Raw genomic sequence first — 27,719 nt, 5'->3', positions numbered from 1 at the left:
TTTAGTGCTTAAGCTATCATGACTGCTTCTCACTGCGCTTAGAGTCTACACTCCTTTCTGTGCTCCTGATGCCCTTCTAAACCTCGCGTCTCATCACTCTCACCAGCGCTGGCTCCAGTATCTCCTCAAACCTGCTGAGCACATTTGTGCCTCAGGGCCAATAGACAAGCTGCCTCTATTCCATGGGTGACTTTTCCCAGATCTTCAAATTCCAGCCTCCTTTTCACCATCTCAGCTCACATGTAACCTACTCAAAGATAACTTTCTTAACTCACTTCCCCCCAAGACTCCCATCTCAACACTGTGTTATTTCTTCATTTCAATCTGACATTGTTTCCTTATTTGCCCGATTATTTTTGTTTTCTCGGTTGTCCTTGGCCTGTATCCCCCCAGCAGCCTTGCCCAAACAGCATAAGCTCCCGGGGAGCAGCCAGCGCTGGTGCTCTGAGAAGACACATGCTGAGCACGACATTACAATCACGTGGTGTAGTGAAACGGTGTCGAACAGCAGATACAGAAAAGCAGTGAGAATTTCTCTCTTATTTTATAATTTAAATGAAATATAACATTTACTCCTATTTAATGAAGAATTTGGTAGGTCTTTTTTCCCAGTTCCTAGGCAGCAACCGCTAAAGCTTCCAAATTTCCCAAGATAGGAGTGTCTATGCTATTCATGGTGGAACCTTGGATGGCTTGTGTTCATGAGATGACTCAGGATGGGGACTGGCCAGCCAGAGACACCAACCATGTGGTTAGAGGAGTGGGGCTTTAAGCTTTGTGACAAGTGAGTGGCCACCAGGAGAGGAAGGGGCTCAAAGTTTAGGGCTAAGGAAAGGTTTGACTTACAGTTAGGGTTTGGGTTAGCCATGTCGGTAGTGACCCAATAAATCATGGCTTTGTAATAAAGCCTGCAGTAAAAACTTGGGGCAACGAAGTTCAGAGCTCCTGTGAGCTTCCTGGTTGTTAACACTCTTGGAGGACTGTCACACTCAGATGCCATGAGGACAACCCTGAGCCCTTCCCACTGGAGTGCTCTCCACAACAGCTCACCTGATGAGACCTAAGGGCTGCTGCTTGTCTGTGCTTCGAGGAGGAGCCCATTCCCTGTACAGAAGGCCCTGATCGCTGGGGCAGCTGAAGTCCTCTGATGGAGGTTGAAGTGGCACTGGGAATCAGAAGCAAACAGGTGAGTGTCACTGTCACAAAATGTTCACATGTTCTGTTGATAAAATCTGGTGCTAATACTTCATGGTCATTTGTAAATAAGGGGCCCTCACTTGCCAGGAGGGATGGAGGTACCATATAATTTTTCATAATTCTCACCCAGGATTAATATTAACCCCTTGAGGGTCATTTGCAAACGTGGGTGGAAAGGAACGCTTAGATGTCACAGTCCTGGGACCACCTTGCAGATGCTTAATGTCCTACAACCGGGCCAGTCTTCCACAGCAAAAATCTAGGCCACCCAAGTGCCCAAACTGCTGCAGTGGAGGGACACCTGATGGTCCAGCCCCCTCTTTGGGCACCCAGAGGAACCTGGACTCTGGCAGGTTAGGGGCAGGGTCAATTCTAAAACCCAGGCATTTTTGTCCCCACAATTCAGTAGTTATTTGGTGACAGCAAATGGAATATAAACAACAAAGTAACTTGACATGATGTCATATATTTAGCTTACTCAAGAAACAAAGTTTAAATCCAGTCATTCTCCTTCCCACCTGACCTACTTTCCTTTCTCTTGTACTAGCACCAGATTATTACCCACCCAGCCTTAACATGGGTCCTGACTCCACTTACCTCCCTCCCAAACACCACATGAGATGATTCCTCAACCTGGATGTGGGACCAGCAATTACAAGAAGCTTTAGTGGAAAAGAACTGGTTATGCACAGATGCCAACTAAACACTGTAGAATCCTGGTGTCCCACATTAGTAATCATGACAGCTGTTTGCAAGTGTCCCCAAAGTTCATTTAAGACTCTCACTGCTAATTTTGCTGGGACATAAATATGAAACATGTGGACTGCTGGGCTGGACTGCTAAGCTGGGTCTCTAATCCAGGAAGCTCAGTGTCTGCTCCCTGCACCCAGCTCCCTGTTCTGTTCATGCATGTGCATCAAGAAGTTGTTTAATGTCCATTTTAATATCTTAAACAGTGCATTTCAATATTGTCTTCATCCACAAATACGTGTACCACACAGTAGTAATGATCAATCTTAGTATTTGCTTTCTTTGGTCTTAGAGAGTCAGATAAACAGATAGCAAAGATAACAAAGTCATAGAGGGCTATAATATAGTATTTCCTTTATTTCAATGACAAGATTTATTTAAAGAGCTTAGATATAACATCCTTGCATTTATGGCATCATTAAGCATCTGAAGCTGTTACATTATAAAAACTTCATTTCTAGCGAGATGTTATCAGTTAGAGAAGCGCTCGTAAATTTGAGGGGTTGCTGTCATCTCAGACGGAGTCCCTAAAAAATGTCAGCAATCTGCAGTATTGCCATCATGACAAGAACCCAGACAGATGAAATTTGGAAAGCCCTGTGGCTTTCTAGTGCACAGACATAAAATGTTATTTCAGAGGGAAAAGCCTGAATTACAGAAAGTGATAAATGAAATGGTCTAACATGCATTTCTCTTTCAAAGAACTAATACGTCTTTTGTCGATAATAACATCTGTCAGTAATTATGAAAAGAGCTGACAGATGCATAGTACTTAATATAAGCCAGGGCTGTTGTATCACTGACACAGATTCATTAATCCCCATAGCATCTCTACGAGGTTGGTACTACAATTATCCCCATTTTATTGGTGAGGAACTTGATAGACACAGAGGGTAAATGACATTTACAAGGTCGACAGCGAGAAACCAACACAGGTGTTCCAGCTTGAGTCTACGCTCTTGGCCACTTCTCTTTTTTTTTTTTTGGTGGTGGGGAGATAATAAGGTAATTCTGGTGGGGGAGGGGAGGTAATTAGTGTTATATGTCTATTTTAGAGGACGTGATGGGGGCTGAACCCAGGACCTTATGCTTGCTAAGCATGCGCCCCATCACTTGAGCTGTGCCCTCCCCTCTAGACTCTATGCTCTTAGCTTCTAATCCTCACTGTCCCACATGGTAACTGTGGGGGAAGTACAGTTCGTTCATTCATTCGCTCGTTAAACTCAGCCTTCCCAGTGCCTGAGATTCAGCAGTGAACAAGACAACATGCTTCCTGCCTTAAATGAGCTTGTCGCCTCCTGATATCTTCATTTTACCCAGGAAGAAACAAGGTCAAGAAGATTAGCCTTTTCCTGTTAACACCGGAGGATACATGAGGTGCTTTATTTCAATTCTGCCATTTGACTTACACCATGGGGAGGGAAAGCTGCCTTGCAAATCCTGGAGCTCACAAACCTGTTAATCCTGAATTTTTTTTAACACTGTCCCTTACTTGATACTTGATCTGAGAAAGGATGAAGTAAACCTAAAAATGTTCTAAGAGAGCTTGTGGTTTATACAAGGTAACTAACCAGCCACTGTTTACTATCCTAACAGGAATCTGTAGGCATATTTCTTTTCTTTCTCTTTTTTCCTTTTTATGGGCAGCTTTTAAAAACCAAATCAAACCAACCAAACCAAATCACTGATAATTCAACAGCAGGTTCTAAATCACCCCCAAGACAGCAGCTAAACTCGGTTTAGACTTACAATGCGGTTTCTGGTGGTTGGATTGGAGAATGTATCTCTATGCTGAATATAAAAGTCATTCACGGAGCTCTTCTCAAATAGGGCAAAGAAAAGCTCTTGTTCCGGTTGTTGATACTTTCATCCACTTGGAGGACTTTCATAAAACATCTCAAGTTATCAAAGGCTGAGGACCGGGTTTTCAGATCATTGGGCTTCAGAGGCAATATTATGTGCAGTATCTCAGCGTATGTACAGAACACCTCCCACAGGGGGTGTACTTTTGCAAATACAAGCTTGTCATCCAAAACCTACATTGGGAGAATGAAAACACAAACCGGGAAAGTATTTTCACATTTTTAGTACACAGATTTTTCTTACGTTGCTGGTAGTTAAAGCACTTGTGTAAACACACACATATGTCACACTGGTAAAAGTGAAGATATAATAAAAATAGATTTGCAATCCATCATACATTTTTGCCTTAAAGATAATTTCTTTGTTGAAATTACTGAAAAGTTATTTAAAATCCTTACAGTTCCTTCATAAAATAACCAATGTTTTAGATGAAGAAAAGCAAACTTGTTAATTTTTAGTCCAAATTAGTAACTAAAAATAGAAACACCAAAATATTCTTTGCAGTGGTATTGTAATGACAATTTTTTAAATTTCTGAAACCTAGGACTATTTACATATCTGTTCAATATAGTGTTAAACAGCCATTAAAAGGGATTTAAAAGATTTATATTTATTGATATGGAATATATAATAAAAGGAGAAAGTAAAAAAATGTGAAATGATAATTTTCCTTTTTGGAAGGGAAAAATATCTTCATTTGAACAAAAAAAGTTTAGAAGGATTTTATGATTCTTTATGTATAATTAAGGTACAGATGATTTTTAATTCCATTGTTCTTTCATTTTCAATTTTGGGGGGAAACTTTTTATAATAAAAAAATCTTTAAAAATGTTCTTGCATAAATACATTAATAGATATATTTATGACTATATTCTCTGGCTATTAAAAAAGATCTCCTAACTGTAGATCTGAAACATACATTCCATAATGCAGATTCTGAGTGACTCGCCTCCCAGCCCACAGCGAAGGCACGGCTAGTGTGACATGTTTCAAATACCATTCCAAGGAACATGCAGGCTCCCAGCCAATGGCTGCAAGGGGACTGACACTGATCTGGTTGCTCCCAGCTGCAGACCATCACAGATGAGGTTAGATCCACAGGCTCATGTTTTCTCTGTCAAAAGAAATCAGAAAATGTTAGGCTTTTACTTTCACCAGGGAACAAGAAGTTGTTTTTTTTATGCAAAAAAATAACAACAAACCAATTTGAACCTGATGAAAAGACATTTACTCAAAACAGCACAGTAGCAATGAAAGTGTTCTGGCAGACAGGGACTTGTTGGATTCCTGTGAGTGCTGCACTCCTCACATGGAATTTCCTTGGCACTCCAGAAGGCCTGTGGTTGTCCTCATGGGTTTGTGGCCATAAGTGGTGCACAAAAGTCTCTGGCTTTGCCACAATTTCAAAGCCTTTTTGGCTTATGAAAGGTTTTGTCCTCAAATGGAGTTTTCTTGAGTCCAGTCACTGATGTCATTTACCAGAGTTACAGTCCAGATCTGATATTCTAGACTCTTAATATCTTGCAGACATTCAAATGGTTCAGGTTTGGATGTGTATTCACCTCTGCAGGCCTGGACCAAGTCCGATAAAGACACCCGGACAAGTTCAGCAAAATAAAAAGAAATTTTCCTCTCTGCAAGACTGAAATGTCTGTGAAGCTATAAAAACATCTGCACCTACAAAAATAGGGAACCAACTCATCAATAACATATCTATCCATAATGCATGGACATTCAAAATAAATACTGTATTTACTCCTATTAAATTCTATCTGGTTTTTGCCAAACTGTGTCCTAAACTGAAAGGAAGGTAGGTAAATGTAGAGAATTTTTTACCTTTTAAGGAAAAAGGAACCCTCCTACTCGATTGGTGGGAATGTAAATTGGTGCAGCCTCTATGGAGGACAGAAGAGAGGTTCCATAAAAAAATGAAAATAGACTTCCGTGTGATCCAGCAATCCCATTCATGGGTATATGTTTGGAGAAAAATTTAATTCAAAAAGACACATGCACCTCAATGTTCACAGCAGCACTATTTAAAATAGCCAAGACACTGAAACAACCCAAATGTTCACTGACAGATGACTGGATAAAGAAGTTGTGGTATATTATATATATATATATGTATATATACATGTATACATATATATACACACACATATATACATACCATGAACACACACACAAATGGAATACTGTTCAGCCATTAAAAAATAAAATAATGCCATTTTCAATAACATGGATGGACCTACAGGGTATTATGCTAAGTGAAATAAGTCAGAGAAAGATAAACAAATATTCTATGTATTAACTTATATGTATATCTAAAAAATAAAACAAATTAATGACTATAATAAAACAGAAATAGACTCACAGGTACACAGAACAGACTTGTGGTTACCAATGGGGAGAAGGAGAAGAGGGGAGGCAGGGAGGGGTTAGGGGATTGAGAGGTAAAAAGTACTACGTATAAAATGGATAGGTTACAGGGCTGTATCATACAGCACAGGGAAATATAGCCATTATTTTATGGTGACTTTAAATGGAATATAATCTATGAAAATGTTGAGCCTCTATTTTGTACACCTGAAACTAATATGATGTAAATCAACGACTCAATTACAAAATTTTTAATCAAAGTTTTCTTTTCATATTATTTGCAATAAGTTAGAAGCCAGCACTCTCAATAGAAACATAGTGCAAGTCACAATTTTCCAGTAATTCCATTTAGAAAATAAAAAGCAATAAGTGAAATTAATTCCAGTAATAATTACATTTATCCCAAAATATCCAATACACTATCATTTCAAAAGTGTGATTGACACTTTTAAAACTTATTAATAATATTTTACATTATTTTTGTTGTACGAAGTCTTGAAAATCTATTATGTATTTTCCACTTATAGAACATCTCAATTCACAATAGCCACATGTGGCTCGTGGCTACCATACTAGACAGACCAGATTACACCATTCACACTTCTGATAAATTAGCTGCTCTTTCTTATTTAAAAAACTTGCAGAAAAGGGTTTAGATATGGCCTCTATCAAACAAAGCAACCGTGACGGTTGGGGATTATCTTCATTATAAAGTGAAAAATAAAGGTAAGAGAGCCATGCTTACACGTATGTTAATGTAACAATACCTTCTTAATTCATTCAGGACTTTACAATCTTTCTTCATATGCCAAGGATTCACTGTCACTGCGCAATGTTTTTCACTATTATCATCTTCGTGATTGAGAGGCTTCTGATGACCCTGCTTTGCGCATCTGTACATAAATTAACAAAACAGAGAAAAAGACCTTATTTAAGATAATTTAGGGGGGAGGGTATAGCTCAAGTGGACGATCATGTTCTTAGCATGCCCAAGGGCCTGGGTTCAATTCCCAGTACTTCTTCTAAAAATAAAATAAATAAATAAAAACCTAATTACCACCCCCCAGCAAAAAATTAATTTATTACTTTAATTAAAAGTTAAAAAAAGATAATTTAGTGCAGGCTTATCAGGCTACAAGAGCTACAATGAATGCCCCCACCCATTAATTTAGAAGAAGTCTCACAGTATTTCTCAACATAAAGGCTAAAATATAATTGAGAACACTTCCTGATGGTCAGAATCATTTTAACAAAAATGTAGATAATTACGTCCGTGGTGTCAAATTTCTGTAAGAGTTGGGCATGGAACATTTAGTAAAAGTGATTTTGCAGCTATCTTTGAAAGAAATGCTGAGAAATGATCTTTTCTGTTGGAAATTAGCCTGCTTTTAAATTCTTCAGTAGGCATACGTGTTTACAAACCAGGCAGGAACTGGATTATATTTTACATATACTTTAGAAACTGATTTGAATTTTGCCCTTTACCTGCAAGGCTATTTCTTAGGTAATAACATAAGCCCATTTCTTAGGTAATAACATAAGCAGGCCACTATACTAAATTTTTTTTCCCTGTTTGCTTAATCCTCACAACAACTCTGTAAGCTGCTATTATTACCCCCATATAACAGATAAAGAGCTTGAGGCAGAAAATAATTTGGGTAACTTGGTAAATGGTGGAGCTGGGTAAGACTGCAGCCAGTCTGACACTCAAGTCCATTCTTTTCACCAATGTCGGATACTGCTACCTACATTCAGCAATGACCGCTAATTTCATATTTAAGTGTGTCATTTCAAAAAGTGCAAAGCTATATTAGTACTGCTGTGTAAATTATCCGTTTGAGATGTGATTGCCAAAAAAAAAAAAGAAATAAAATCAGGGTGCCACTGAGGGGAGGGCAAACTGCATATGGACGGACACAAGGGGACTTTATGAGGACAAAGTTGCACAAATCTAGAAATAGATAAAATGGCTGACTTGTACAATTATAATGTGTGAATTTTATGGCCTGTAAATTACACCTTAATACAGCTATTAAATTAAGAAACTGGGATACCAAATTAAGACTAAAACACATATATATATCACACAAAGAACAACAGGCAAATATCAATATTTACTGCACCATTTTCCTTCATGCAGCTTCCGATCCTCACCCGTTCCTGAAAGGATGATTCATTTTTAAAATAGTCTTTAAATTTATTCAGCAAATAATTTTTGACTGCCTACTATGTACCCAGGACTAGTCTAGGCACTTGGAATAGATCAATAAACAAAACAAAATTCCTGTCCTCACGGAGCTTGGTTGGAGTCTAGCTGGGATGGGGGTGGAGATGACAATTCACACAACAGAGCAGCAGAGGAGGTGGCATGTTAGGAAAGAGGAACCATGGAAAAATCAAAAAAGGGCAAGGTAAAGAGAGTTGAGGGTATGGGATGAGGGTGATGTTGTATTAAATACCAGAGCAGGCCACACTGAGGACTGAGGTTAGAACTAAGACTTGGAGGTAAGAAGTCCCAGGTGGACGGAATAACCATCACCAAGGGCAGCGCACACCTCACATGTTCCAGAATGGGGACACGGCTGGAGCTGCAGAGAAGGGTCAGTGCAGGTCCTTCATGGCCTTGGAGGACATTGTAAGGACTGTGGCTTTTACCCAGAGTTAAATGGGGAGGCACTGCAGAAGGACGACACTATCTAACTTAGGTTTTCGAGGCTCACTTGACTGCCGGGTGAGAATAGTCAAAACGGGTCAGAGATGAAAGGTGGGAAGCCTCTGAAAAGGGCTGTGCAGGAGGAGAGGACAGTGGCTCAGGGCAGGGAAGCAGCAGTCGAGGCAGGAGCCATGGTGAGAAGTGGCTGGGTTCTGGATATGGTTTAAAGGCAGTGTTAAACCAGATCTATTGACAGAATTCATGTGGTATGTCAGTGAAAGTCAGAGTAACTCTAAGCTTTTTAACCCAAGCAGCTGGATGGATTAAGTTTCCACTAACTGAATGGGGGAGGTTGCAGGAAGAATCAGTTTGGGGGGTAGGAGAACAAAGGGCTCAGTTTTTACACATGTTGCTTTTAAGATATCAGAGTTTCAATTGAAGGTGTCAAATCAGTAGAAGATTGTAAGAGTCCAGAGTTGGAGAGAAAAATTCTAGCAGGAGACAGAAATGTGGGAATCATGGGTCACACAGGTGGCACAGGAAGACATGAAACCCAGGTAGTCAAACATTAAGATAACCTGGCATTAACCATAGAAGTTGTCCTTGAGGGCCTGCCTAGTAGGTGTGGATATCAGTCCTAATTCCTGACCACTCGAGTTTTAAAAAGCAACTTACAAATGAATTCGTGCAAGACACTGCCTCCAGTGGGTGGGTCCAGAGCTGGAGTGGGAGAATTGGATGGTGCACGCTACTCCCTACGGTAGAATGTGTGTGTGTGTACACATGTGTGTGTGCGCAGGGGGATGAGATACACCTGGCTTAAGAAAAAGAGCAAGTAAGTCTAGAAGCTGAAAGATGAAAGAACATCCAGATATGGTAGAGGGAACAGGGGAAACACTGTGTACTGTAAGACATATGCCCATAATGCCATTTCCCACCATCCTTTCATCAGGAACACAGTTGGAAAGGGGGGAATTATGTAGATACGTGTGATGTACACAAACTTTCTGACTATGTAACACTGAATATCTACATATGTAGCAAGTTAATGATATTTATATCTGCTTCAAATTTAAAAACAAGTTCACAACAGAGGGAAAATAAAATACTGAGGACTGGTAGAAGTATCATAGAAGGCCTTTCAATGCTCAGAATGGAAGCAAAAGCAGCTTCACCCCACAAAGAATGTCAATAAGAGTCAAGAATGTTTATATTTGCTTAAGAAATTGAGAGTTACAACTTCCTGCTTTAAAGAATTAACATAAGACAGATACCACACTATAAGCAACGTCTATACTGGAGATTTCTTAAAGCTATTTTAGTTCCTGCTTGTTCTGATGTACTCCAGAAACTCTGCAAAGAAAACCTTCTATTCAAAGGCTTAAAGGAATAAAAAAAGAAATAACACTGCATTCTTTTCAGTGTTCTCTGTACTGAAAGTCAATTGCAAATGCAGCACCCTGCCACAGGTCTACATTTTTAACAATAAAGATCTTTGCGCAATTTTTCAATTGCTATGTGACTTTGGGTCAGTCTCTCACTAAGAAGCAGAATGGAGTACCAGAAAATGACACATCAGGTCTAAAACTACAGATGTGGGAGATGAACCTACACCAGGAAACAGCTAAGTGGGAGGGTAAGGTTTACCTTTTAAGTTACCGTAAGTGCAGTTACACCTGCTCCCTGCTTCCCCTGTGAAGTGAAGAGCTAGTCTTTTCCAGAAAAGCTCTCATTCTGAGAACTGTCTTCTTTAAAATATTCGGAGATTCTCTTTTAAGGTTCTTTCACTTTTAAGCCTTTCCCCAACTCTACATCCTATAACAAGTGTAAAAATTATCCTATAGCCTATTGTTACAGAACATACTCTACAAAAGCTGAGGTTTCCCGGGGTTTGGATCCCAGAACTCTGCTACCAGATAATCCTAAAGCTTTCCTTCCATAACAGACTCTTCTGCCAATTCCCAGCTGTGGGCAAATTCGGCTTCTCAGACCAGGTAACTTTCTAACTCTGCCTACGAACACTCTGCTGCCAGTAAAGGAACTCTCAGACAGAAAGCACACAATGCCCCTAGTGAGGGTTGCCTCCTTCAATCAATCAAGATGCCATCACCAAGCAAATATTTAAACCAACTGCAAAACCTCTGAAGACAACTTACAAACAATATACTTTCTATGGAGGCATACTATTTGCTCTGGAATAGTGATTTCCATTGGAAGGAACAAAGGACCACATGACCCAAGCAATTTTTTAAAACTGCACATAACCATCCCTCTTCACGTGAGGATTCAGGCAAGACGGTCTTACAGGCCTAGGTGTAACAGAATGACAGCACCTCTAGGAGTAGGGTGAAAAGTAGCGAGGTAGACTTCTAGTGAAAGGGGGTGATGTAATAGGCCCCATCGCCCACTTACCTACCACCACAGGACAATCATCTCAGATCGAGAACAAACACTTTGGGAAACAGGTTGTTTATATTTTTATGGTATTCTGGTGGAAATAACGCCCTGAGTCATGTGAAGTTGTGGCTGCAAAATTGAACAGGGGACTGGACATTTTCACATTCAGGACAAAAGTAGCCCCTGGATAGCCACCATATCTGCTCTCCCCTTTGCCTGTTCACCCCAAAAGCTGCAGAACTCTCCTGCTTGCAATGACACCCACCACTTCTCACAAATTCTTGCAAAGTTCACATCAGCAGCTGGTGGTGTCAAAGTCGCCATTTGTACTGCTATGAAGTCCCTCCATTACTTTATATCCCTTCTATTTTCTCTGTTGTCTTCCTAGCTACACTTGCATCCACAAGATGGTTACCGCACTAACATTGCCTCTGTAATCAGTCCAGGATATAGGAAGTAGAGATTCAACTGTAACCAGTCCCAGAATACTTGTCATCCCACTCTAGTGTCCCAAAAAATACTCTGGCATCCCTCATCTCACTCAAAGAACCACTGCATTACTTAGAGGTTGTAAAATTAGAGGGCTTTCTCTACTGGGAAACACTGTGGCTTGTGGTAGAGTTGTGATTTCAGTTTTTGCAACTACTTACAGGCAAAAAGACATGGCCCGCAAATTTTCTTCAAGCGTTTGATATTTAAACTTTCATTAGATACAGAGCCAGTGGACTAACCGTAATCTATGAACATATGGTCATATTATCAAATAATGTTCATGTCTACCTTACAGACATGTAAGGACTTGGATTACACCTGCAGCCTCTAGGCCTTTAGAATTGGATGTGAAGCATCCTGTGAGATAAAAAACCTCCTATCCAGTCACAGAACACAATTACAGACAACATGACACTAATGTCACTGAATACTTTAGTATAGTCCATGTATGGTTAAGTTACATCTCCAATTTCTCAGAGCTGGAAAGGAGATGTCTAGAAAAGCTGGAAAAGCCCAATTACCAAAACAGCTCAAAAGTTAAAGCAGACTCCTGCACCTCCCAGAACAGAGGGTGGAGGGGGCATTGCCCACCACTCTGTCCTCCCCCAGGACGTGGCATGTGGGGAAGCAGGCAGGAATGGGTGGCTGGGACTCGGAGGTGGAGAGGTGATGAAAGCAAGAGTGGAACTGCTCTGGTCCTAGAACAACAGAGCTGTAAAAAGCTCGGCTTCAGTTCAACCAACTCCCTCTCCCACTTTCCCTCCCACCTACGTGACAAACAGAGCACAGCCAGGCACTTTCTGCCCATGACGGTGACTACTAGCAGGAAAGGGACCAGGATAAAAGCATGTCCTATAAAAGATCAGTCTGATTTTAAGGCTATGTTATAAACAATGAACAGCACTCTCAGAGTGGGACACTTGTGAGGCGCTCAAGTAGGGAGGAGGAGGTTGAGGATCCATTTCCAGCACTTCCATGTCTTTTATCACTCCTATTTCTGACCTTTCCTTTGCCACTTTTTGTAGCACTGCCATCACTGGCAGGTAAAGGGGCAGCAATGTGACTTGGCCGTTTGGCTGATGGGGCTACATTTCCCAGCAGTGGAATGAAAAGGCACTGGAAGAGGATCAGCTGGAAGATGTGCACTGCAGTCCTGGCCTGTGCCAAACACTAACCAGGTGATCCTGGGTTAGGCTCTTAGTCTCTCTGGGCTTCCGGCTGTTTACTTATAAAATAAGGTTTTGTCATTACACAAATATATCCAATATGAAATGTAACGTGAAAGTCAAACATAATGACATCTCACCTGCTTGCCTCAGGGAACTGTACAAGCACTGAACACTATGTGAATGTAAACACAGTCTTAAGAAAACTATTGAGATAAAGCGCTAAACTGAACATGGAGATAAAGTTTTTTGGATTTTCTTGGCTTTCTTTTTTAACTGGAACACTGAATTAATAGTTATTAGCTATAATCCACACCACCACCACTGCGAATAAATAAAGAAGGCAAGCACTGCCTGGATGCCTGTTATTGCCCGATGCTAAGCAGGGTGAGGGGTATAAAGGAGGCTGAACAAGTGAGTCTTCTCCAGTTACCAGCTAAGTGAGGAGACACATTGGAAATCACCCAGGAATGGTACCAAGTCAGTACTCAAATCCAAGATTACAGGCTACTGATCATAAACAGTACAGGAATACAAAGAAGAGCTAGAAGTATTTGGAATAAATAGGGAAGACTCTATGAAGGGGATGGGGCTCCAACTAGTTCTCAGGGCAATTCTAATCTGTTTTAACTGAGGACTGGATAGGAAAAGGCTGGTGACTCCTGGTTTTTAATAAGGCACAGGTTACCCTAGGAGGCTAAGTTACATAATGATTGGAAAAAATAATGTAAGTCCAAAATGATGAAGGGTCGAGACTCCCTGGCTGAGATCTGGTTGTGTTAAGTCTTTGACTTGACTGTAGATGTTGGAGCACCAAAACTCTAGGTTGACTGAAAGGGGGGGAGAGAATATCCAAGAATTCAGCAGAAGGAAAAATTCATGTATCAGGGATGAAAGCTCTTCATCAGAGTATCAGCAATCAGAATAGACACTTGAAACCAACAACATACAGTTCAAGAAGCTGACAAAATGTGGAGGGTGGTGAGAGAAAGACAAATCAAAGACCACTCCAAGCCTTTGTGTATTCAAGACCGGAAGAATGATTATCCCACTGAATAAGTGGAGACGCTGCAAGAAAAAAGATTATGAAATCAGCTTTAGACATGTTGAATCTGACGTATGAGCTAAGAGTAGGTTTTCTCTAAGAAGCTCAAAATTCAAAACTGAAGCACAGATGTTGAGTACAGACTTAAGATGCAGATGGACAAGACATGATAAATCTCCTAAAAGAAAACATAGGCAAAACATTATCTGACATAAATCTTAGCAACATTCTCCTAGGGTAATCTACCCAGGCAATGGAAATAAGAGAAAAAAATAAACAAATGGGACGTAATTAAACTCATAAATTTCTTCACAGCAAAGACAACCATAAGTAAAACAAAAGGAAACAACAAACTACGAATGGGAGAAAATATTTGCAAATGATACGACTAACAGAGGCTTAATTTTCAGAATATATAAGCAGCTCATAGAACTTAATAACAAAAAAACAAACAACTCAATCTTAAAATAGGCAGAAGACCTAAAGAAGCATTTCTCCAATGAAGACACAAATGGCCAATAGGCACATGAAAGAATGCTCGATATCACTAATAAACTGAGAAATTCAAATCAAAACTATAATGAAGTATCAGCTCCCATCAGTCAGAATGGCCATCGCTCAGAAGTTCATGAATGATAAATGCTAGAGAGGCTGTAGAGTGAAGGGTACCCTCTTACACTGCTGGTGGGAATCTAGTTTGGTGTAGTCATTATGGAAAGCATGGAAATCCCTGAAAAAACTAAAAGTAGACTTACCCTATGACCCAGCAATCCCACATCTGGGTATATAACTGGAAAGAACTCCAATGTGAAAAGATACCTGCACACCAGTATTCACAGCACCACTGTATACAATAGCCGAGACATGGAGGAAAGCTAAATGTAGCAACAGATGACTGGATAAAGAAGTTGTGGCATATTTATACACTGGAATACTACTCTACCATGAATAGGACAAAATAAAACCATTTGCAGCAACATGGATGGAGCTAGAGATCATCATTCTAAGTGAAAGCAGCCAGAAACAGAAAAATACCAAATGATACCACTCATATGTGCAATGTAAAAAAAGAGAGAAAAAGACACTGTGAACTCATCTACAGAACAGAAACAGACTTGCAGACTTGGTAAACAGTCAAGGTTACCAGGGAAAGGGGATAGGAAGGGATAAATTTGGGAGTTCGAGATTTACAAATGTCAGCCACTATATATAAAAAGAGATTTTAAGTTAAGTTTCTTCTATATAGCACAGAAACCTATGTTCATTATCTAGCAATAACCTGTAATGAAAAAGCCGATACAGCCACCAACTGAGGAAGCAAGAGAAGAAAGGAGAGTTAGTTATGCTGGGCTAGAGCCGACTTCTAAAATCCTTGTCAGCCACTGAGGCTGCCCCGAGTACACTGAGCTTTCCTTCCAGGGACAGGCGGACATGACATGCGTCCTGCAAACCTGGGGCAGCAGAGGCCGTCCCCAGGTCTGGCCCTAGGGGAGATGGGAGCAAGTCCACCTGCTCCCCTTGGGGCAGCACCCCTCCCTGCAGCCCCCGCCACCTGACTGCACCACGCCTGCCTCTCAGGAAACCACTGACTTGAAAACAAGTGGTCCACGAACATGGGGCAGCGGCAGGGAGATGGGCAGCGACCTGGCAAGCTGGTAGATTTGCCCCCATCTCCCCCACGGCCTGTCAAGGGCTCGGCCTCTGCTGCTCCAGGCACGGTCCGCAGGTCAGCCTGCTCTCGGGAGGAGGGCACGGTGTGGTCGAAGGCAGTGGCGGGTTATGGTGTCTGCCCATGGGAGCCCTTGGATTTGCTTCAAACTCCCCAGCGCATGGCCTGAGCTTGGCCTCTGCTGCCTCAGGTTCGTGGAACTCAGGTTACAGGTCAGCCTGCTCCTGGAAGGCGGGTGCTGTGCTGTCAGGGAAAGGTGGCGGCTGCTATGGCGGGATTGGGGCTGCCCTGTGAGAGCGGGGGTTGCAACAATTTCCCGCTGCTGCTGCAGCCATCCCAGCACACTGATCGCACCGAGCCCATCTCCCAGGAGCAGACTGACCTGTAACCTGAGTCCCACTAACCTGGGTCTTTAGAGGCCGCCCCCAAGGTCAGGCCGCGGGTAAGATGGGAGCAAATCCAGGGGCTCTCATGGGGCAGTCCCCATTCCATCCGAGGCCCCGCGACCGCACCGCACCCGCCTGCCAGGAGCAGGCCATCGTCTGAGGGCCAGTCGGAGATGCTCTGGAACCGTCCACGCGCCCTCCCAACTCCCGGGGCTGTACCTGCTCTCCTAAACCCGGGTAGAAGCGGCGGCAAAAACGCGGTGTTCAGGAACTACTAATACCGGGGTTACCACGAACCACAGCGGCGGCTGGGACCCGCCTCTGGGTCCTAACGGGACGCGCGGCCGGGACCTCACCTCCGCACCCCTCCCTGGGCGCATCCTCAGCTGCACAGCACAGGCGTCACCCGCCGGGTCCCCGAGAAGCGCGCCCCTACCAGCGCCCTCTTAACTGTCCGGCAGCGGCAGCCGAGCCGCGGGCAAGCGGCGGCCCAGGCCCCAGGCCGTGTTCCTCTTCCAGGAGCTGGTCCAGGAGCAACCGGCTGCCGCCAGCTTCCACGCGTTCTGGGTGGGTTCCGGCGTCCGCGCGTCTGTCCGTCTGCGCGTGCGCGCCCCTCCTCCTCCCGCCCGCAGCGCAAACTGCTCGGGTGGGTCTCCTGCTTTACCGGCCCTGGCCGCTGGGGCCGGGAGGAGCCAGGTGGGGCCCCTCCTGCTTGTCCCGCTGGGTCTCCATCCCCAGAGCCTTCACCCAGCCACCGACTGGGTCCTGGCACAGAACTAGAACCACGACTGCCCTAGGCTAGGCCTCACCCACCCAGCCCCACTTCCCCTGATCAACTTCCCCTCCCTGTTACTACCCTCCCACCACTGGCCAGGCCCAGTCTCCCACCAGACCTTGAAGACAGGGCTCCTTCTCCTCACACCATTGTCCCTGCCCTGACACTCCATCCTGCTAGGTCCTAACCTATGGCCCCTACACCCACAAGCTTACCCCTCATGCCTCAACACAGGACACCCAACAACCTGAAATTATCCCCCTCACCTCTCAGCCAGGTCATTTCCACTCTGATCGGGCCCCACACCTCTCAACCTGTACCCCCACACCATGGGATCCCCTTCAATCTGAGTGCACCCCTACTCTGAGCTCACTCACTCACCCCTCACCCTGTGGTTGGGGTGGGGAAATCCGTGCTCCAGTAATGATGACTACTGCCACCAGTGGGGGATCGAGCCTAGTGTGCACCTTCATAGTTAATGTCTGAGACTACAGGGTGAGGCAGGCTGGGCTGAAGGTGGTTCCAATTCCCGCCTTGGCACCCTGATCCCCGCAGCCTGTGCCTCAACTGACCCGATGGGTCAGGTTGATCCCAGGCTGCCAGCCACTGGCCTTGGGCTTTGGGTGGTTGATGGTACTGATGGTGATCTGGACCCCTAGGGCGGAGGCACTGGGCACGCGGACCTTTGGTGTGGGGGAGTTCAGAGTTTGCACTTGATCCCAGGGTTACACAGCAGATGGTGGGCTGTGTGCATGGGGCTGTGTGCATGGCATGGACTCAGCACAGGTGGGTGCAGGGACCTTGTTCATTCACACCAGGCCAGAGGGAAGAGGAAAGGGAGTTTTTAAAGTGTCAAAGTGAGGAATCCAAAGCTTTAGAGCAAAGTAGGAAGGTGCACTGGCCAGGCCACCATGGATCTCACCGCGACGCTTGTCCCTTGCATCAGGGGAGACTGGCAGTTGACTGGCCAATGAGACATCCCCTGCTGTGGTATAGTTTACAGGCAATTGAAGGGATTTTGAAAGGTAATTTTAATCCAATAATTGTCAGTTTCTCTGCGGTAGATTAGGTCCAAAATCATGGTGAATCTGGCAAGGATCCTGCCTGAAATCCAGCCTGGGACAGTGGAGGACCCACCCAGGAATCATCCACTTAGCTCTCACCAAAAGTCACTGTAATAGAGAAGAACAAATCTGACTCCATATTGGATCTGTTCCTTTTCTTTAACCCTCTGCAGTGTTTTCTAGGCTTAGACTTGCTAGCTCTGCACTTTTTGTAAAACAGGGTTGCCTTTAGCCTGAAATAAACAGGAGAGCCTATTCTCAAAAGTCTGAGCTTTAAGGATATTAACACTTTGCACTCCTATAAAGATAACAAGTTGCAGAATAGAAAAAGTTAGTTTTGTTGCAGGTTTTGCAGAAACACCATGATCTGACCCACGTGGACAGCTGCAAAGGATTCCAAGAACAAGGAATTTCTACACCAACAAGTTTGCAACAACCAACCACAGCCCCTCCACTTTTTAGCAGAATAAGAGCCTGAAGTTGACATGTGGAAGATGGTTCTCCAAGATATTAGTCCGCCATTATCTTGGTTTACAGCTGTTTATGTAGACCAGGCCTCTGTAAGTCCTCTAACAAAACAAAAGTAGTTTTCTATTCTACAACCTGTTGTCTTTATATAAGTGCAAAAGTGTTAATATCCTTAAAAATCAGAGCCTTGAAAGTAGGCTCTCCTGTATATTTAAGGCTAAAGGCAACATTGTTTTACAAAGGTGCAGAGCTAGTAAAACTAAGCCTAGAAAAGAGGGCAAAGGGTTAAAGCCAAAAGGACAGATCTTCTATGGAGTCAGATTTTTTCTTTTCTATTATACTATATTCTATTTTTGTTTTAAGTATATAAGAATAAAGTTTAGCCTTTTTCCATTTTAAATTGTGCAATTTTAAGGAGCATTAATTGCATTCACAGTGCTGTGAGACCAGCACCACTTGTTTCAGACTATTTCCTTCCTCAAAGTAAAAGCTTGTATACAAAGAGCACCCCACGTCTTACCTCCCCCAGCCCATGACAAGCCCTAATCCCCTTTCTCTCTCTATGTCTTTACCTATCCTGGAGGTTCCCTATCAATGAAATCATATAAAAGGTGGCTTTTTTTTGGTTTGTCTGCCCACATATCTTAAGTAGGGACGGGTGAATTATTTTTTTTTCACGTGAATTAGCATTTTTGTATTTTGAGAGGAAAGTCCAGATGGATTAAAGATGAGACGTACCATATGAAGCCCTTTTAGTAACTCTGTGTATAATCTCGGGGTAGGCACTGCAGTTCTAAGTGTGAAATCAGAGCCAGAAGGGAGATGCTTAGCTCTTCTTGTGGCAAAATCAAACCAAACAAAAGCAGAAAACAAAGGCCAAGAAAGACAGCTGGAAAGACAAACCACAGCCTGGAAAAACCTTTCCTCATGACCCAAGGTCGGAAAAAAGCTTCACATCCCTGTGGTCCAAAAAGCTCTTGAAGCCCAGTGTTCTGAAAAGAAACAAAACACACAGAGTCAGTTCCAACGAGAGGCAGTGCAGGTGGCCGGTTTGTGCTGGAGATGCTCGACCTCTCAGGTGAGGACACAGGCAGACAGACAGACTGCAGAGACAGCATTGGCCACCATCACCCTGGCAGGTCTTTAGCCCGGTGACAACCAGCCCTGGTGACAATGTGAGCAGGCAGAGGCCCCAGGAGGTACCCTGGAAGGAAGAGCAAATGGACGCTCCTCTCCAGCAGAACAAGGTGTAGGATACATCAAAGTGCCACAGGTGCATCCCTTCCCTAGCAGTGCTGAGCCTTAGAGAAGATCCCACCAAAGTGCTTGCACAATTTTCAAAGATAATGTTTCTTCAGTAACATGAATTCAAAATAATCAATATGTCATCAAGGGATTTTCAGAAGTGACCTGCCCTGGACCCGTACAATACACACACATAAATACACACATATACACATAAATATATACACACATACATACAGGAAAACAGACAGACAGACTGAAACACAGAGAAGCACGGGGAGACAGAGAAACAGAGAGAGAGACAACTCAGAGAGGCACTGAGAGACAGAGACCGAGAGAAAGAACACTGGAGCTGGTAATGAGTGGAACTCACATACATTTTCACAAGTCAGTCTATGTGTCAGAACCTGGTCCCAAAGTCGATCCACCCTCCAGGGGAGGGTGTGGGGATCCCACAAGGGTGTGGGAACAGAAGGCAAAAAATAGGAATCCATTGTGGGGCAGCCCACCACAGAGGCCGAGATGGGACACTGGGCCTGTATTTCAACATGACAGAATGACCTAGGAGGTTGTATGCCAGAGCGGACGATGTCAGAGTTGTATTTAATTTCAGTCTCACGACTGGGAGCGGGGAAGCAAGCAGCAAGGAAAGTGACTTTCTCCAGACCCCAGGGCAGACCCCGGCCTGTGTGGGGTGTGCTTTGAACTCTGCCAGCCCTCTGTGGGGTCCTTCCTTTGCTGAGTCTGTGCACGATCTCCCTGTGATGCCAGCCCGTGGGGGTGACAGAAGCAATAGGTGTTTCTAGGTCTAGAGACAGGATGGGTTCTCTAGGAAGCAGGGGCCAGAATGATCCCCACTGTGCTGATGGGGGATTGGGGAGGCCCTGAGAGGCACATGGCTTGTCCAGGATGATAACACTGCTGAGTAGGGGGAGCCAGGTCTGAACCCAGCTGTGTCTTCAGAGCTGCGGCACTGGTTGCATCCAGGCCTCCCCAGGGCTATGGGGGGGGCCTGAGTTGGTGTCACTGTGTGTGGACATGGCATGGAGTGAGAAATGAGAGATTGGAAGCCCAGAAAGGCCCTTGAGGAGCTTTGTGTCAGGAGGAAGCTTGGAGAAGTGGACCCCAGGAAGTGACCTCACTTCCCTGGCAATAGAGCCCAACAGAACTTGGAACCGAAGTCACCAGGCACCCACTCTGTAGAGGAGTCCCTACTCAGCTCACCTGGTTGGAGACAGAGGCATGTTCTGCTGCATTCCATTATCCTGAGGCCGCAGGCCCCAGAAAGCCCGCAGCGAGGGTCTCTACCAACGCTGCCGGCACTGGGTCAGGTCTCACCCAAGGCACCTCTGGCCTTTTGGACAGAGAGACCCAAAGGTAACACAGGGAGGCCCAGGGCAGGCCCCTCCAGGCTGGGCCACCACTCAGATCCCATCCAGGTAGCCACACGGCCCCATCCTGCCTGGTGGAGGTGGAGCAGTCAAGTTGGGGATGGGTATCTGCCTCAAGAAAGAGAAGGACAGAGGCCTGGGGGGCCCAGTCACATAGACAGCCCAGGACAAAGCTGGCTGGCTGAGATGTGGAGAGGCTGGGAAGGGTCCTGCTGCCCGAGGTGGAGCCCATGCTCTCTGGGTATGTATTTTCCTCCCGGATGTCTGAGCTGAAAAAGGTTCTGGTCTGATCTAGCAGCAGAGGGTAGAGTCTAAGGAATCAGGAGTGTTCCTGGCCGGGAAGGACTCTGAGACTTCCATGCTGGGTCAGCTGCTGGTCACTATCATTGCAGAGCCAGATACCACATATTGAAAAGAAGCTGATGAATAAGAACACCAACGCCCCCTCCCCAAGTGAAGGGCTGGTGTGTCACTCTTCTGAGGGCCAGCGCAGACTCCTGGTGGGTCTGGATATGGAGGGGTCCCCACCACCATGGCCCACAAATCAGTGGGGCAGGCCTCCGACCCAGACATCACCCAGGGCTCTCCCAGGGACCTACCCGGGGCTGACGGGTAGCTCAGCACACCCTGGTCTGACCTGGAGCACCGTGCCCACCTCGCTGCAAGTCAGGTGGAGGACCAGGAGCCCCCGAAGCAGAGACCAAAGGTCAAAAAGGCAGGGCTGGTGTATGTGTGTAGGTGAGGGTGGGGCAAAGGCTGGGCCACACAGGGAGGTGTCCCTAGAGGCTACTGTTGGGACCAGAAAAAAGAATGGCCTCAGACCACCTGTCTGGAAAAATTCAGTCACAGAACACATCCTGTGGGCACTTTCTGGGTGGGAGCTGTCTGGAAAGCTCTGGGAAGATTTCTGTCCTTGTAGAGGCACATGGAAAGGGAGGCAGGTGCGTAAAATTTTCCTCTCTCACAGCATGAGGTCTTCCACAAGACTTAAAACTCTCTCCACTTCCAATAGTTACAGAGGAGGCAGGGGCAGGGGAAGATGTCACAGACCAAAAATGGGACGAACTGGATCCTGCAGGAGACCTCGAGCTACCTCCTGCCGCTCCTGCAGCTCTTCCTGAACCTGCATCTGCAGCTGGACTGCTGGGCAATGGAGAACCAGTTCAGGCATCACCACCACCTGGGGTAGAGCCCCCTCTGCACCCACCCACACCTTCTTCTCCAAAATGTTTTCCAAAATCCCACCGTCAGTCCCCCCACAAACTTGACGTCCCTTCCGCTGGAGATGTTTTTGTTTCATTTTCTTTAGTTTCCTTTGCTTGTTTCACATCATTTATGACATCCTTTATTTTTCTTTTTAGAGTTTCATGTAATAAAATATAGACTTTTCCCCTTTTAAATTATGCAATTCAGGAGCATTAGGGGTATTCACAATGTTGTGCGACCATCACTACCATCTAGTTTCACACTATTTCTTTCCTCAAAGTGAAACCTTGGATCCAGAGCATGCACTCCCCTCCCTCCTCACCCAGCCCCTGACAACCCCAAGTCCTCTTTCTCTTTGCGTGTCTTTACCTCTACTGGTTGTTCCCTGCCAATGAAATTTTAAAAAAGGATTTTTTCCTTCCTGCCCACATGTTTTCACCTGGGGCTGAGGATTTTTGTTTGTTTTCACTTGAAACAGCATTTTTATTATTTTCAGGGGATATCCAGGGGGATTAAAGATGTGATGCACAAAATGAAGCCCTTTTGGTAACTCTGTGCATAATCTCAGGGTAGACACTGCTGTTCCCCCTGTGACACCACAGCCAGAAGACACAAGGGAGATGCTTAGCTCTTCCTGTGGCAAAAACAAAACAAAACGAATCAAAAAAATTAGTAAAAGCCCAGAAAAATTGCTTGAAAGGCAAACCACAACCTGGAAAATTCATTCCTCATAACCAAAGGTTGGAGAAATTTTTCCCATCCCTGTAGTCCAAAATCCTTTTGAAACTCAGTGTTCTAAACAGAAACAGAACAGGCATGGGCAGTTCCAATGAGAGGCAATGCAGGTGGCCAGTGTGTGTTAGAGATGTTTGACCTCTCAGGTGAGAACAGAGGCAGAGAGAAACACTGCAGAGACAGCATCGGTCACCATCACACTGGCAGTTCTTTAGTCAGGTGACAACCAGCCCTGGTGACAATGTAAGCAGGCAGAGGCTCCAGCAGATCCCCTGGAGGGAAGAGTGAAGGGACACTCCTCTTCAGGAGAACAGGGTGCAGGACGCATCAAAGGGCCACAGATGCATCTCTTCCCCAGAAGATCTGATACTTACAGTTCATCCCAATAAAATCCTTACACACCTATTCAAAGATGCCTTTTCAAGGGTGTCCATCACAGCACTGGTTGAAACAGTCGGAATTAAGGCAACACTAATATTGATGGAGAGGGGATGGGGTCCATTCGTTCTGGTTCATGTGGATGAATGAATGCTGTTCAGTTGGAAAAGTGGGTGCCTGGTCTCAACCCAATGTCAAGGGAGGCCTCAGGGTGGAAGTATGCAGACCCACTCTCTGCATCCAGGGTCCCATCTGCACGACCACATGTGTGTGAAATCAATATAGATGGAAATTGACCTGATTGTGAGTGTGTGAGAGACAGAGATGGAGAGAGACATACTGAGAGACACAGAGACTGAGACATAAGCACCAAATCATTCATGACAGACACCGTTGTGGGTGGGAATTACAAATCACTTCTTTTTTAGGCAATATTTCAATTTTTTGTACTGTGTCTGTATTACTCTACTAATTCTAAAAGGATTAAAATCCTATGCTAATGTGACCCATTCATTACTCATCTATGGAGTAATTAAAGTACATTAATCCTATTTTTAAAAGAATTTAAAGCCTTCTCAGGACTCAGTTCCATGTCAGCTCAGTGGAAGCAGAGGTTCTCCAGGAGGTCGTGTCTCTTCTGAATCAGCATCCAATACAGGTGAGCAAGAAGTACCCGACTTGGACACTGAAGACTACAATAGATGAGAGAGTGTGTTGAGAGAAATTAAGACCTATATTCAAAGAGAATAATCCCATATTCATGGAGCAGAAGGCTTCATTCTACTAAGATGACAAAGGTCCACGAATAGATCTAAGGATTCAAAGAATGCCTACCCAAATCCCAGGTGGTATTTTGCAGGAATTGACAATCAATCTAAAATTCACGTGGAAAATCCAGGAGGTCAGAATACATGAGTGAATCTTGAAAAAGAAGAACAAAGTTTGAGGAATGGAAAGTCAGATGGAACCCACGGTTAATACAAAACCTCTTTAAGCTGAAGATAACTGAGATTCAAAAGATGCAGAAGAAAAGCTGTCATGGAAGCCAATTCTCTCCTTTCCCTTTTCCCTATTAAGTTAGGTTGATAAAAAAAGCCTTTAACTTTCACCATTTAACATGGTAGTTACTTTTCTGGTTGGCTCCTGCGTGTGCATAAATAAAACGTTTCTCTCGTTCATCTCCTCTTTACTTCTGTGGGCTCTTTGGGAGGGACTCTGGATTATGGGGACCTGCTCTTTTCTCACCTTCTTTAGTGACATCTTTTGTCCATGGTGAAGTTCTTAAAAAAAAGAAAAGTCTCATTGGTTTTGGGTCAGATTTGGAACATGTATACCTTTGGAGACCCCCTGGAGGAACAAGGGGGTTCAATACTGCCTGGAGAATTCACTTGTCAAAATGCCTAACAAGACGCTATTTGCAAGGGTTTTTTTTTAAAGATTCTTACCCTAAAACAAATCCCCTATCTAAACCTCTTGGATGATCAAATATAAAGAAAAAAGGAGAATCATGTCTGGCCTAAGAACACTTGCTTAACAAAACGGAAGGACAGAATCAGTTTCAGAGCAAAAATTAAAATGCATTTATACCATCAACCCTCCCACCCTTTTGTACACTGTCCTCATGTAATCTGCCAGATGGCCCCCTGGAGAAGGCCCTTTGCCCGGAACTCGTGCTCATTTTCAGAGCTCGGCCAAGCGGGAGGTTGGTCCCCAGGGCCTGAGAGGGGCTATGTGTGAAATCTTCTCTGCTGAGACCCAGCGGACTGAAGGTAACTGTGTTCTCTGAGGGAGAGAGAGCACACCGAGCCTCTGTGGAGGCATCTCTGAGACCCTCCCAAAGGCACAAATCTCTAACTCTGGACACGGGAATTTTTGATTGGCATCTTAGTTGGAAATCTCCTCCTGGATAGAAAGAAGCAGATTCAAGATGTTGCAATTGGATGGGCAGGTCGGCCTCTCGAATTAGTCGATGAGGAGGACACGCAATTCTCTGCAGAAGTAGGAACACCCATCCCTGCTCTGCTGACGTCATGTACAGAGAAACAGACGCGACTCTAGGGGGAATTCAAAACCCACCAACCTTTCTTACCGACGTCAACGTCCCCACTTTATTCTCCTGTCAGGTCTCTGCACAAAAACTGTGGCTCATCCCCAAATATCACACACCCATCACCCTGTACCACTCTGTGTCTGTGTCCAACTCGAGCATTAAGGCCTGTGACCGTTACTGTTAAATCGTGTCCCCCTTTCTGCCCGTCTCCCGCCATCATCCCAGTCCAACCTCGGTGTCTCTCTCCAGGTCAGCAGCACTCTTCCCACTGGCTTCCCATCAGCTTACCTTGCCCTGTTTCCATTGCTTATTCCCCATACGTTACCCACAACGGTCTTATTAAAGTATGAATCAGATCAAGTAGTTCCACATTGCAAAATACTTTCGTGATTTTCCATTGTATTCAGAAGGATATCCAGAGTCCCTACCAAGGCCCTATGTGATCCGGGCCCTCACCGATCTCTGCAGCCTCAGCTCTCACCGTTCTGCTCCAGCCCATCTTCACCGCCCCGATGGTCCCCACCAGGACAGCTGCGTTTCTAACTCCAAGTCTAGTACTTACACTTCTTCCGGCCTGGGAGGCTTTTCTTGTCTGTTACCTACGTGGCTTATTCTTTTGCTTTATTCAGGACTTTGTTCAAATTATTTACCCTCAGAGAGGACTTATCTGACCAGATTATTTAAAATAGCACACACATATTTCCTATTCAAACATTTTCTCTCCTAATATGCTTTATGTTTCTTTGTGGCAATTATTAGTACCTGGCAGTACATCATATATTTATTTGCTTACTGGTTTACTGTCTGTCTTTCTTACTAGACCTATATTCATGGAACCACAAATAACTGTTTTAACCAGTAACTTTCAAACCACCTTTAAATGAATTCTTTTATAAGATGAGAATTTCAGAGGCTTCCACGGGTTGCTTAGGGGAAAAAAGAAAAAGGATTCAGGTTGAACTAATTTATTAAGGACCTGAGAGTTGGTTATTTATTTTATACATAGTAGTGTGTACCTGTTAATCCCAAACTCCTAGTCTAGCAAAAGGCCTAGCTGACTACTATTTTTAAAGGAATTTTTTCTTTTTAAACTGGGGTTGTTTGAGATCTCTTTTCTTCTTCGTTATTTTTCTTTTTTTAAAGATTTTTTTTTTATTATTTTTTTACATTGAGGTACCGCAAATTGAAACCAGCATGTACTCTACCCCTTGAACTATACCATCCCCTCCAAAGACAATTATTTTTATACTTTGACAATACCATATTGAATTAAGATTTTTGTTCCATTTTCCCTTCATAGAGTTTATAACTGAGGGAGAGAGTCAGAGGAAGCTCTGGGCCAACCCTTCCTTCTCAGCGGGTCACTACACAGCAGAGGAGCTTGGCTGTCTCCAGGCCCAGCTCACCTTTCTGCTCTGAGGGCCGACTCAGGCCACTTCTCTTACAGGCGGCATGTTAGAAGCAGCAGAAAGCCAACTAGCGAGCAACAATGACAAAACTGACCCACCTGCAGTTGGACATCATCTGGTCTGAAACGTACCTCTTAAATCTCTTCTTCTTATTAGTGGATGGTTTTCAAAAATATTCCCAAGGAGATGAATCTCACTCCATTTATTCTGGATTTCTTGGGCCTTCTATGACTTTAACTGCAGGCTTCATTTTCTGCACAACATCTGCAGGGAAGCCAGGCAGAAAACGTGAACAGACCCTGCAGGCCGCGGCTGAGGCCTCCCGTCAAACATCCTTGTTGTGCAGAGCCTACGTTCATGGGACCAGTTTCATTACTGCTGTAATTAGTTCTTGTCCAAGTGTCCCACCGGAAATGTTTCTAGATAGAACGTGGCCTGACGCAGATGAGCAGTGGGGATGTGGGGTGCAGATGACACACAGACTGGAAGGAGAAAAGGGAAATGTTTCTTCAGGCTTCAGTTTGGAAGATTTCTGATTTTTATATGGACATTAAACTTGGTCAGGCTGAAGCACCATTTGCTCTAAGACGGGGTGATGTACACGTATCCCTACAACTTCAAAAAATATGTTGAAGCTGGGCGTAACAGCCTAGGGGACAGACAGCTTTGAGTGACACCTCCGTTCCAGGATGCCTATGATCTCGGGCTCACAAAGAGGAAAAGAATACACATATTTTGCCTCTGTAGTTCTATGTGAAATTATTTTGACCCTTGCCGGATGGTGTAAGATCAGAGAGCATGTAGTCTTTCGTACATCGCAAAGACGACAAGTCTTCTTGATGAGTCAGCACACTGTTTCCGATGGCCCGGGGTCTATGCCAGACATTAGCTGTCTAGACAAATACCACACAGCCCCCCATCCCTCAAGGAGATCACAGTGTGTCGTGGAAGATACAAATTTAAATAGATTTTCAAAACAATGTGGTAAGAGTCACTTTGCA

General features: G+C 44.3%; 1 long non-coding RNA gene across 1 annotated transcript in view; it reads right to left on the bottom strand.

The window, feature by feature from the left end:
- Nucleotides 1-3,707: 3,707 nt before the first annotated feature.
- LOC140690323 (uncharacterized) overlaps nucleotides 3,708-27,719 on the bottom strand; it is a 1,184,725-nt gene continuing 1,160,713 nt past the window's right edge. The window contains exons 2-5 of the long non-coding RNA XR_012065564.1: nucleotides 6,957-7,082; nucleotides 5,647-5,705; nucleotides 4,730-4,924; nucleotides 3,708-3,983 (exon numbers count right to left, since the gene is read on the bottom strand). This is a non-coding gene — a long non-coding RNA (uncharacterized lncRNA). The remainder of the gene's footprint in view (nucleotides 3,984-4,729; nucleotides 4,925-5,646; nucleotides 5,706-6,956; nucleotides 7,083-27,719) is intronic.

The sequence above is a fragment of the Vicugna pacos genome, chromosome 30, assembly GCF_048564905.1.
Source record: "Vicugna pacos chromosome 30, VicPac4, whole genome shotgun sequence".
Lineage (NCBI taxonomy): Eukaryota > Metazoa > Chordata > Mammalia > Artiodactyla > Camelidae > Vicugna > Vicugna pacos.
This window is presented reverse-complemented; position numbering and strand designations above follow the sequence as displayed.